General features: G+C 28.3%; 1 non-coding gene across 1 annotated transcript; it reads left to right on the top strand.

Annotated features, from left to right (window-relative positions):
- The first annotated feature begins 7,460 nt into the window (after positions 1 to 7,460).
- LOC114580918 lies at positions 7,461 to 7,567 on the top strand. The gene has a single exon (XR_003702593.1). It is a non-coding gene; the product is annotated as a small nucleolar RNA R71 (small nucleolar RNA).
- The last annotated feature ends 4,222 nt before the right edge of the window (positions 7,568 to 11,789 follow it).

Raw genomic sequence — 11,789 nt, forward strand, 5'->3', positions numbered from 1 at the left:
GAAAAAATTTCTACTTTCTATTTGATTTGTCTGCTCGTAGGGGAAAATAACTGAACAAATCATCATGTACTAAAAGATGTCATACAGTATAATCAGTTTAAAAAATTGTTGATTTTAAACTCTCCCCAATGTATGTGTGCACAGTTACTCAATAACAATTACACTCTCTCAGACTCAATAAAATTAAAAATATAAACTTCAGTTATAATAAATCCTAAACTGATCTGATTTTAAGTCTTTAATAATTTTGAGTATGATTTTCCTAAATGTTAGTACACACAAATAGCAAAATAATGTACCTAAAATATGTTAGGATAAATAATAATCAAAGCAATAATATTTGGAATCATCAAATATATATATATATATATATATATATATATATATATTGCAAGAATATCAACAATCAAGAACTAAGTTGCAACTAGCTCAACAGAACTCCTACTCAAATGAATTAGAAAATTATTTATACTTATATAGAAATTGACTCAAACACTACGACACTCGACATGGTAGCTTCGTGGTGTTATAGAATGAACTAGTGCCTCAGAGTTGTTGGGCTTACTCTGTTGTGGTGTTGGGCTAACCTAACTTGTCTAATGGCTAAACTAGTGCTTTACTTTATTGATTTGGTGTGTTTACATCTTTCATTAATTGCTCTGTCACGACACTCTAGAAGTTAAGCATTATGGCACGTAAAGGTGTAATTAAACACTATAACTTTATTCCATTAAAAGCTCTAGCGCTCAAATTATTGAGACTCAGGTATTGTGGTGTAGATTTTTTATATTGTAGTTTTATGGAGCGCTATGACACTGACCTTGGCTCTACTAGGGTGCTGAATTAATTACCATTTTTTAGGCTCTGACGCTACAATTTCATGATCTGACATTTAGTATATGCAATATAATGTTGGTAATTAGAGCCTTACGGTGCTGGTTCAATACTTAAAAACTTTTCTCCTTTTTTTAGATATTCTTACAAAAAATCATATTTTTATTGATAATTAAGATAGTAAAATACTATAAAATTTACACTTAATATATTTTCTCCATCTTAAACTCTTATTTGTCCTTAAGCAATGGTGTAATCACTTATTGATTAGCCTAATAGCCCAAATAAAAATTAATAATTTAAGGTTATCAAAAGGTAAAAAAAAAATACTTCACCATTTAAATATAATTTGGAATGATCAAAGTTTATAATTTTAATTTAAATAATTATAAGTAATTATCCTAATCAATTATCCTTATTGTTGCTCAAATTGAACTTATCCACTGTAAGTGTAAGTACAATGTTGACTATAGATTTTTAGATATGAAAAATATGTCTTTTAGAAATTATTTGTGCTTGTAGGTAAATTAGAAATTCATTAGTAACCCGATATATGTATTTGTTTACTTATATTCTCCTATTTGACTTAAGTATTTAGAATACCTTTAGGAATTTAGTTTTATCATATATCAATTTTTAAAGTACTCAACCTTCTTTTTCTTTTTTGTTCCTTTCTTTTGATTGTTCATGGTTTTTTTCATATTTTTTTATTTTTAGTACATAATAATGATTTTCAGTATCTAATTAATTTCTTCCTTTAAATAATTATAAATTGAATTAATGTAAGGATGTTAGTAAGCTCACTAATTCCATATTCAAGATTATAATGATTTTCATAATTTAATCTGCACGCTCCATTTCTCTAAACTTAATTATTCAATCTTAAAATATTTAGTTTGTGCTTAAGTGTATAGATTTTTAAGTTCAAAGAAAGATAATAACTTTAATGATTTTCTTTAGTTAATTACTATGACTTTCAAATAAAAATTTGTTTCTTTTATTCATCCAAATTATTACCTAGAGTTTAGTATTATTCTTAGTTTTTAAAAAAATTTAATTGCTATTTTTATTTTGGCTAATGAGCAATTAAAGTGCAAGAGCTATATATAGAGGACATTAAAAGAGAAGCATAATATTAAGTGTTTCAGAGATGAGGATGCTCAGGTGGATGAGTGGCTTTACTCTTAGAGATGGGATACAAAATGAGAATATATGTGAAAAGGTTGGATTAACTCTAGTGGTAGATAAGATTAGAGAGAGTCGCCTTAGATGGTTTGGTCACATAAAATGATGGCCTTGCAATGACCTAGTTAGGAGCGTAGATCTATTTGATTTAAACTATATTAAAGAAAGTAGAGGTAGGCCTAAAAAGACTTTGTTAAAAAATATTAGAAATGACCTTTCTTTATTAGATTTAAATGAGAATTTGACTATTAATCGAATATAATGGAGAAAAAGGATTCATGTAGCCGACCCCATGTAGTGAGATAAAGCTTAATGTTATTGGTATTGTTGTTGTTGTAAGCAACCTATAATGCTTTATGGCAAAGAATGTTGGGCATCAAAATAGAAGCATAATATTAACTTAAGCATTGTAGAGATGAGGATTCTTAGGTGGAAGAGTGGCTTTACTCTTAGAGATAGAATACGAAATGAGCATATTCATGAAAAGGTTGGAGTAGCTCCAGTGGGAGAGTAGTCACCTTAGATGGTTTTGTCACATAAAACAGAAAATTGAGATGGTTTTGTCACATAAAATGGCAACCTTTAAATGGTTTTGTCATATAAAATGGCAACCATTTGATGACCCGATTAGGAGAGTAGATGTATTAGATTTAACCTATGTTAAGACAGGTAGAGGTAGACCTAAAAAGACTTGGTTATAAAATATTAGAAATTGTCTTTCTTTATTAGATCTAAATGAGAATTTGACTCTTAACCAGACATAATGGAGAAAAGGGATTCATGTATCCAACCCCACTTAGTGGGATAAAGACTTAATGTTATTATTGTTGTTGTTTTTATTGTTGTTGTTGTAAGCAATGTAAGGAATTATACTTAAATGAAAATTAAACTATAATAACTATAACATAAATAAATTGCTAAAATAAGTAAATTATATGATTGATAAATAGATTAGTACCAAATATTGAAATGAAACTAAAAAATGCTCACAATAATGCAATATATTTGTGTTGCCTCTCATCATCGTCAAGTTTTCAGTCTTCAGCCAGACTATGCCAATTACTTCTCGTGAGGGTAAGCCAATTCAGTGATATTCCTCAAAAGGTCTATATCTCCTCCTAAATAAGGCTTCAACCTATGATCATTTATCTTATAAATATGAAAGGTCTTTTTATCCTAAATTTTTATAGCTCTATAAGGGAATACTTTTATAATTGTAAATACACCTGACCACCAGGACTTAAGTTTACATGGTAATAATTTTAATCTAGAATTAAATAACAAAACTCCTTAGCCAGAGGTAAATTCTTTCTTAAGAAGCTTACAATCATATCATTTTTAATTTTATCCTTATAAATCTTAGCATTTTTATAGGTTTCATTTCTAAATTCCTCTAACTCATTTAAATGTATTTGCCTTTTTTTCTTTTTCTCCCTTAAGATTAAAGTTTAATTCCTTCACAGCCTAAAATGCCTTATATTCTAATTTTACATAAAGATGACAAACTTTTCCAAAGACTAACTGATAGGGTGATATTCCTATAGGTATTTTAAAACCAGTTATATAGGCCCATAATGCATCATCTAGTTTAATAGATCAATCTTTCCAATTAGAACTTTTAGTTTATTCTAAGATTCTTTTTGTCTCCCTCATACTTATTTTAGCTTGGCCATTTATTTAGGGATGATAATCTTTTGCAATCCTATGATGAATATCATATTTAACATGAGCTGCTTCTATTCTCTTATTAGAGAAATGACTTCCCTTATCACTAATTAATACTCTATTCATTCCAAATCTAAAAAAAGATAATTTCCTTCAAAACTTTAAGCACTATTTGAGCATCAGTTTTAGGGGTTAACACTCCTTCAATTCATTTAAACACATAGTCAACAATAATCAAAATATATTGGCATCTATGGGAATGCACAAATGGTCCCATAAAATTTAATCCCCTAACATCGAACAACTCATTTCCAAAATATTACTTAAGGGCATTTCATTCCTTCTAGAAATTTTGCCTATTCTTCGATATTGATCTCACTTCTTAACATATTCATTAACATCTTTAAATAATATAGTCTAATAAAAACATTATTGGAGTACCTTTGAAGTAATTTTGAAATCTCCAAAATGCCCTCTATAATGTGAGTCATAATATGCCCTTATTATTTATTCTACTTTATCCTCAGAGACACATCTCTTAGTGATTTGGTCATTATAAGTTTTACATAGATATAGCTCATCTCAAAAGTAGTATTTAGCTTCATGTTTTTTTTTTCTAAGCAGAAGATAAATCACAAGGAAGCACACCACTAATAATAAAATTGACCATATCAACATACCAAAGCAATCTTCTCAAATGTAAAAAAATAAATGCTCATAAAGATAAAATTTATTGATATCAATTATAGTAAATGCATGATCTTTGAATGTAAGTCTTAAAATATTATGAGTAATTTAATTTTAAGTACATTTTCTATCTAAAATTTCTACATCACATTCTTGCAACAAAAGAATCCATCGAGGTAATCTAGGTTTGGTACCTTTCTTAGTCGTAAAAAAATTGATTATAAAATGGTCAGTATGTATAATAACTTTTGTGTCAATCAAATAAGTCCAAAATATATCAAAAACAAATACAATGGCTAGTAGTTCTTTTTCTGTAGTTGTATAATTACATTATGTAGTGTTTAATATTCTATTAGTATAAAAATGACATGAAATTTTTTATGTTTCTTTTGGCCAAGTACAGCATCTACAGTAAAATCACTTAAATCACACATGACTATAAAAGGTAAAGACCAATAAGGTGCAATAATAATAGGAGCAGGGATTAAATGTTATTTCAAAGTTTTAAAGGTATTAAAACATGTAGTGTCAAAAATAAACAAAACATCTTTTTCCAATAAGTGACATAATAGTTTAGAAATTTTATAAAAATCCTTTATAAATCTCATATAAAAATCCTACTTACCATAGAAATCTCCCAATTCCTTTAACTGAAGTCGGTGATGGCAGTTTTTCTATGACCTGGACCTTGGCTTTATCCACTTCTAATCCTTTATTAGAATTTTTATGACCTAAAATAATCCTTTTAGTCACCATAAATCAACATTTTTCTCAATTTAGCACTGAATTTATTTCTACACGCCTTTTAAGCATAAAAGTTAAATAATCAAGATAAGAATCAAAAGTACTGCCAAAAATAGAAAAGTCATCCATAATGATTTCAATGTCTTGCTCAATTAATTTTAAAAAAATTGACATCATATATCTTTGAAAAGTAGTATGGGCATTATAAATACCAAAAGACATTCTTACAAAGGAAAATATCCTATAAGGATTGGTGAAGATAGTTTTGTCCTGATCCTTAGGTGATATAAGAATCTGGTGGTATTCTTAATATCCATCTAAAAAATAGTAAAATAAGTGTCCTACCAACTTGTATAACATCAGGTCAAGGAAAGATAAAGGAAAATGATCTTTTCTAGTGGCTTTGTTCAGCTTTCTATAGTCTATACAAATTCTTCAATCAGTGACATTCCTAGTAGGAATAAGGTCATTGTGAACATTGGATACTACAATCAAACAACCCTTCTTAGGTATACATTAAATAGGACTCATCCAAGCACTGTCTAAAATAGGATACACAATTCTTGCATCTAATCATTTAAATATTTATTTTCTAACAACTTCTTATATGGATAGTTTTAGTCTTCTTTGAGGGTAAATTTTTTTAAAAAGAATTTTCCTCCATTAAAATCCTATGCATACAAATTAAGGGGCTAATTCCTTTAATGTCAACAATAATCCATTCAAAATTTTATTTATATTCTCCTAAAACCCTAGTCAACTTACCTTCCTATTCTTTATCCAAATTTATAGATATTATAATAGGCAATGTTGAATCAATACCTAAAAAGATATACTTAAGATGGTTAATTTGAAAGTACTTTAAGCTCTAAAATAGGTACTTCCTCTATATATAGTCTTAAAGTTCTACCAAAAATGATGTCTCCAAATTCTCAAATATCTCTCTAAATATCCCATCAGTTTCTCTATTAAATTCAACATATTCTTATAATTCCTCAAAACTTTTCTTCAAATCTTCCTCCAATGAATTTTCACTATCATATTTTCCTTAAAGTTTTCAACAACCTTTCTTCCAAATCAATTCTAAAATTGTCTTTATTCTTTTCATCAGGGAATTTCAAAGATTTAAGCACATCAATGTTACTTCTTGATCTCTCACTCTCATAATTAATTTCCCTTTATGAACATCAATCATAGCCTTACTCATTGCTATAAAAGGTCTTCCCAAGATAATAGGTATCTCCTTATCCTTTTCAGGGAGTTTCTTTTGAATAATAGCATTATACTCCTTAGTTAAAGTTATAATTTCAAATTTTCCAAGCTTCATTTTCTTATTAAAAATACCTTACATAAATTTAGAATAGGTTGGAATTTGCTCTAAGGCTTCAAATAAAGGTATATTAATGGTTAACATTTTGAATATTTCTAGGAACCTAGAAATAGCTTATCCGAATTTTATTTAATCAGCTTCCCGGGAAAAGGTGATGTTAGTCTCTCTACAAACTTCCTAATAGGTCTCTTAGTTCTTTTATTGGTTCAAGTTCTTAGGTAATAAGCTTCTAAAGGCTCTTCTATACCACTATCCTTTTGAGTTTGATTTTTATCTTTATAAGGATCTCCCAAATCCTTCCTACTATAAAGCTGAATATTATTATATTGCTCTTCCAATTTCTTATCTTCCAAGATAAAATATTCATGATATGATTTATTATTGATCAAACAAGTAAGTTGCCCAATTTTATTTTCTATATTTCTAAGGGTTGTAGCATAATTTTGCATTTCAATTCCCATTTGAATCACTACCTCTTCCAAAGGTGTCTTCCTATCTATGAATTGATTTCTTTGATTAATACGAAGGGGATAAGAAAGTCTAGGATTTTCTATAGGTTGCTGAGCATTGTTTCAATTTTCCCATTAATTTGATTGGCCTACATTCCACTGATTGTCACTACTAATATTATTATTAGACCAATTAAAATTAGGGTGGTTCCTCCAAATTGGATAGCAAGTATTAGAATAGGGATTATTTGTCTTCCAATCAAATTCACATTTTCAATCCCTTGAACACTACAATCACCCATAGAATTCAAATCATGCTCTTCCTATTGTATAAGTGATCCTAATCCTGAACTAACTCTAAAATTACTAAACTTTTTAGATATAACAACTACTTAAGAAGTAAAAATAGATAAAGCATTTGACTTATAAACTTCAATTACTCTCTTAGGATTCACCCTATTATAAGGCCACTAAAACTTATTTGTATACATTTTTTAATTAATGCATAGGCTTTATTAAATGGATTAGTTATTATGAAAATTTTGACCATAACTAACCAATCTTATAAAGCATGGTGTGGGCATTTCCTAATCATCTCCTAAAATCTCTCCCAACTTTCATTAATTAACTCTACTTTAAATGGGGAAAAGGATGATATAGCATTCCTAAGTTTTATAACTTTTGAAGGTGGGAAATATTTAACTAATAATTTATGTGTCAACTCATTATAAGAGGTTATACAGCCTAGGGGAAAGAAATTCAATCACATCTTAGCATTATTCTTTAGTAAAAATGGAAACAAACGAAGCCAATAGCATCATCGCTGACACCATTATACTTCAATGTTATGCAGATTTCTAAGAAGCTAGATAAGTGTAGGTGGGATCCTCCATAGGAGTTTTCCAAAACTGGAAATTTTGAACCATCCGAATTATGGTTAATTTCAACTCAAAATTATTAACTCGGATAGTAGGTATATTGATACTCTGATCAATTATATCTATAATAGAATTGGCATACTCCCGAAGAGGTCTAGGATGGTCTTAATCTTGAATTGGTTCAACCATACCTAAAGCTAAAGTCATTTTGGATTTTTAAATTTTTGTAAGGGTCATCTCAATCTCCATATTAAATTGTAATGGCACCTTATTAGATTTACTACACATGAAATAACAAAGATGAAATCAAATAAATAATAAAAAATAACAAAAAAATTTCTTTCTTTTTCAAAATTTTGTTCTAAAAATAACAACAGGATATAAGATACAGGAAACAAGTATGACTAAATATGTAACTAGCTTAATAATATATATCAATTTCCATAAAAGCACATTACTTCCCCCACAATGGCACCAAAAATTTGATGAGGGGATGGGTTTGTGTTGAATGCGTGAATTATGTTTATGTTATGGATTAAATTTGCTTAGGTTTTCTTTTATATGTAATATCCACTAAATATGCAAGTGCACATGCCTATCAAATAATGAAGTGAATTTAGAGAGTATTAATCCCATAAGGAAGTGTTCTAGTAGCATTCAAATGAACCAATATTGTCTACTATAGTGATAATATTTATTCCACTAACTGAAAATAAGGGTTGAGATTTTGTCTCTATTGGGGAATACAAAAGAAAAGAAAAGATACCATATTATTAAATATTTTGGGCTATTGAATGTGGATTACCTAAGTTTTCCAAAGTAGAATCTTCTGTGTTTGAAGTGGATCAGAGCATATGCATCCCTAGATCTTTGTCAAGCTTATAGAGATATAAAGGGAGGTTTATGGCCTTCTTATAATGATTCATCTCCATAGAACCTAGAATACTAAACATCCTAGTCTAGGCATGCAAAAGTACCATTCAAACACTCCTAATTGTTCTAATATTCCTCCTATGAGATAATATATCACATTAAATTTTAACTACACGCGTTATAAATATATGCATTAAATTAAGAATGCAAGATATTAAAAACATCTATTATTCATTCAATGCATAAGAGTCTATATTAATACTTGCAAAGGATTCACATTATTAGTCCAAACCTAAGAAATTAGCCAACTAAGGAAATTATAAAAGAAAATAAAATAGATTTTATTACTTGCATATAAGAGAATGCACAAGAGTAAAATGTCACCTGAATAATATAATATACTATCCACACTTCTTTCTCCTCCAAATGTCTAATTGATTATAAATAAATAAGATAATGATCCCCAAATGAAATATCTTTCTCTCCTCTGGCCTCCCTTAGACTTAACACTAAGGGGGCACTATACTTGAGCACTCAAAACTCACTAAAAATGACAAACATAACTCCTACTCAAATGAACATAAAAATTGTTTATACTTGCATAGAAATAGACACAGGCAATGCAACACTCTACATGGTAGTTTCATGTCATTATAGATTGAACTAGTGCCTTAGCACTGTTGGGCTTGCTCCACTGTAATATTGGTCAAATCAAACTCGTTTAATTGCTAAATTGATGCATCACTTGGCTAATTTATTGCCAAAAGTTGAGCACTGATGCATTAAAATTGAAGGTGTAATCTAGTGCTATTATTTTATTTGATTTAGCACCCTAGTGCTCAAATTCTTGAGACTCAGGTGTTGTGGTGCTAATTTTTTGAGCTATGGTGCTAACATTGGCTTTATTAGGGCACCAAATTAATTGTTATTTTTCCCAAGGCTCAGGCACTATGATTTCCTAATCTGGCACCAAGGCGTTGTGGATGCTACGGCACTAGTAGCTGGAGTATTGCGGTGTCAATTCAGTACTTATGAATTTTTCTTCTTTTTATGAGATATTCCTACATAACATTAACTTAAAATAATATTTTTACTGATATTTAAAATAGTAATACACTACTAAATTTACACTTAACACATATTAATGAGTATATTATATGTTATGTCCTTTGTAATGTATACGTACATGTTATGTGATTCTAAAAATTGATATGATATACATAATGTGACTTGGGTATGTAAGTATGGTTAGATATAAATGATGTGACTAATAAGGGTCAGCTATAAGTTGAATTTCCTATACATTAGAGTGGGGTGATGGGATTCCTTATAATAAAGGTTTGTGGTGTCATCATGGATTTAGCTTAAGATTGATTGACTAACTACACTGACTAGTAGAGAGTGATGACTCTTAAATGAAAGCCACCATTTTAAAAATTATATTGATGTTACAAAATGAAAAAAAAATCACATGATAGCTAGATATCATTTCTTGCTTAAATCATATAACATATGCATACATGCATAATCATTTGATAATACTTGATGTATTAGCAAATGCATGATAATATACATGATAACACTCATGATGAGATAGATAGAGAAAGAGACTGATATGATTGATAATTCTGTACACACAACATGATATATAAATTACATGCATTTATAAAAGAATAAAAATTCATAATTAATAGCTCTAAAATATTATTAAAATTTTATATGAAACTTTATTGATATGAAGATTATTAATTTACTTCTATCTATTAATTTTTTAAAGATTTTTTATTAACATTTGTTTATTTAGAATATTGATTTATACTTTATATTGATTGATAAAAATTTATATAGACCTCTATATGCTATATTGATTGAAATGAAGTATGCATATTAATGTTAAATGCCTTGCGTTGAATGTTGTGGTAAGTTCTGGTAACCTAATGGGCTTTTGTAGCTCATTATGTGAATTTATTGATTTCAATTTTGAGAGGAGACTAGGATTCGATGGAGCAAAGTTGACCGGGATCTTGAGTTTTAGTTTAGGTTTTTAGGGTTTTTTTTTTTTTTTTTTTTTTTTTTTTTTTTTTTTTTTTTTTTTTTTTTTAAACAAGTTACTTATAGTGATAAATGGATGTGATAGGTTAAACTCGAAGTTATTGTATATAAATTTTGGGAAATGAATATAGAGTTATAAACTAATGTATATAATGTAAAGTTGTTTTTGCAATATTTATTTATTCTAATGAATTATGAGTGGCTTTGATAGATTGAATAGTAAATAAAATAGACAATTCTAATTATAAATTAGGTCTTTGGGTATTATAGAGTATAACTAAGATATTGGACAAAATCAAATAGCTAAAGAATGTAGCACTAAAAAATCTATAACAATAATATTTAGATAAGATATAATTTATTAATAACAGCTTAACATAGGAAGCCAAGTAGTTAGCAACAAGCAACAAAGCTTTAAAAAAAAAAAACTTGCTTTGGAACACTTAGTCGTTAGCCACATAAGTTTTAGAAAAATTTTGCTAACTTAAAAAATCATAAAATAATTTTCTCGTGATACTTTTAATAAATATTAAAACTATGAAGGAATCAATCAAAACATAAATAAGTAGAAGTCAAGCCAAATAAAGCATTCAAAATTACAAAAAATTATTAAAACAATATATATATATATATATTGGAAGCCACAAATGATTAAAATTAATTTTACTTTGGGTGTTCACTATCATTGATATCTCTAAGATAAACATGTAGATAATAAGATAAAAAATTACTCAAATCTAATAAATTATATACCAAGGCTTTTAGGGTCAACATTAATCTCCTTTAAGATCTATATAATAATTCTACTTGTGTTGTATAATAACTATATCCAAATTTATCCTATAAACTCTCTTGCATCATATATGTAAACTTGCATATGTCTTTTTCAGGTACTTAACAAGTAGCTGATAGGTCATAATAGGTGAACTTGTACCTCTTTGACCTTGGTAATGAAGACTCACATAAAGATCACCAACCCTCAGACTTTGAAAACAAATAGAGGGGGGTCGAAAGAGCATTTTGTGGCATGAATATTATAAAAAATTAGGTGCTAAATAGAATTGGATATCAATGGCTGAATAATATGTTAAT

Source organism: Dendrobium catenatum, unplaced genomic scaffold, assembly GCF_001605985.2.
Source record: "Dendrobium catenatum unplaced genomic scaffold, ASM160598v2 fragScaff_scaffold_1395, whole genome shotgun sequence".
Taxonomy (NCBI): Eukaryota; Viridiplantae; Streptophyta; class Magnoliopsida; order Asparagales; family Orchidaceae; genus Dendrobium; species Dendrobium catenatum.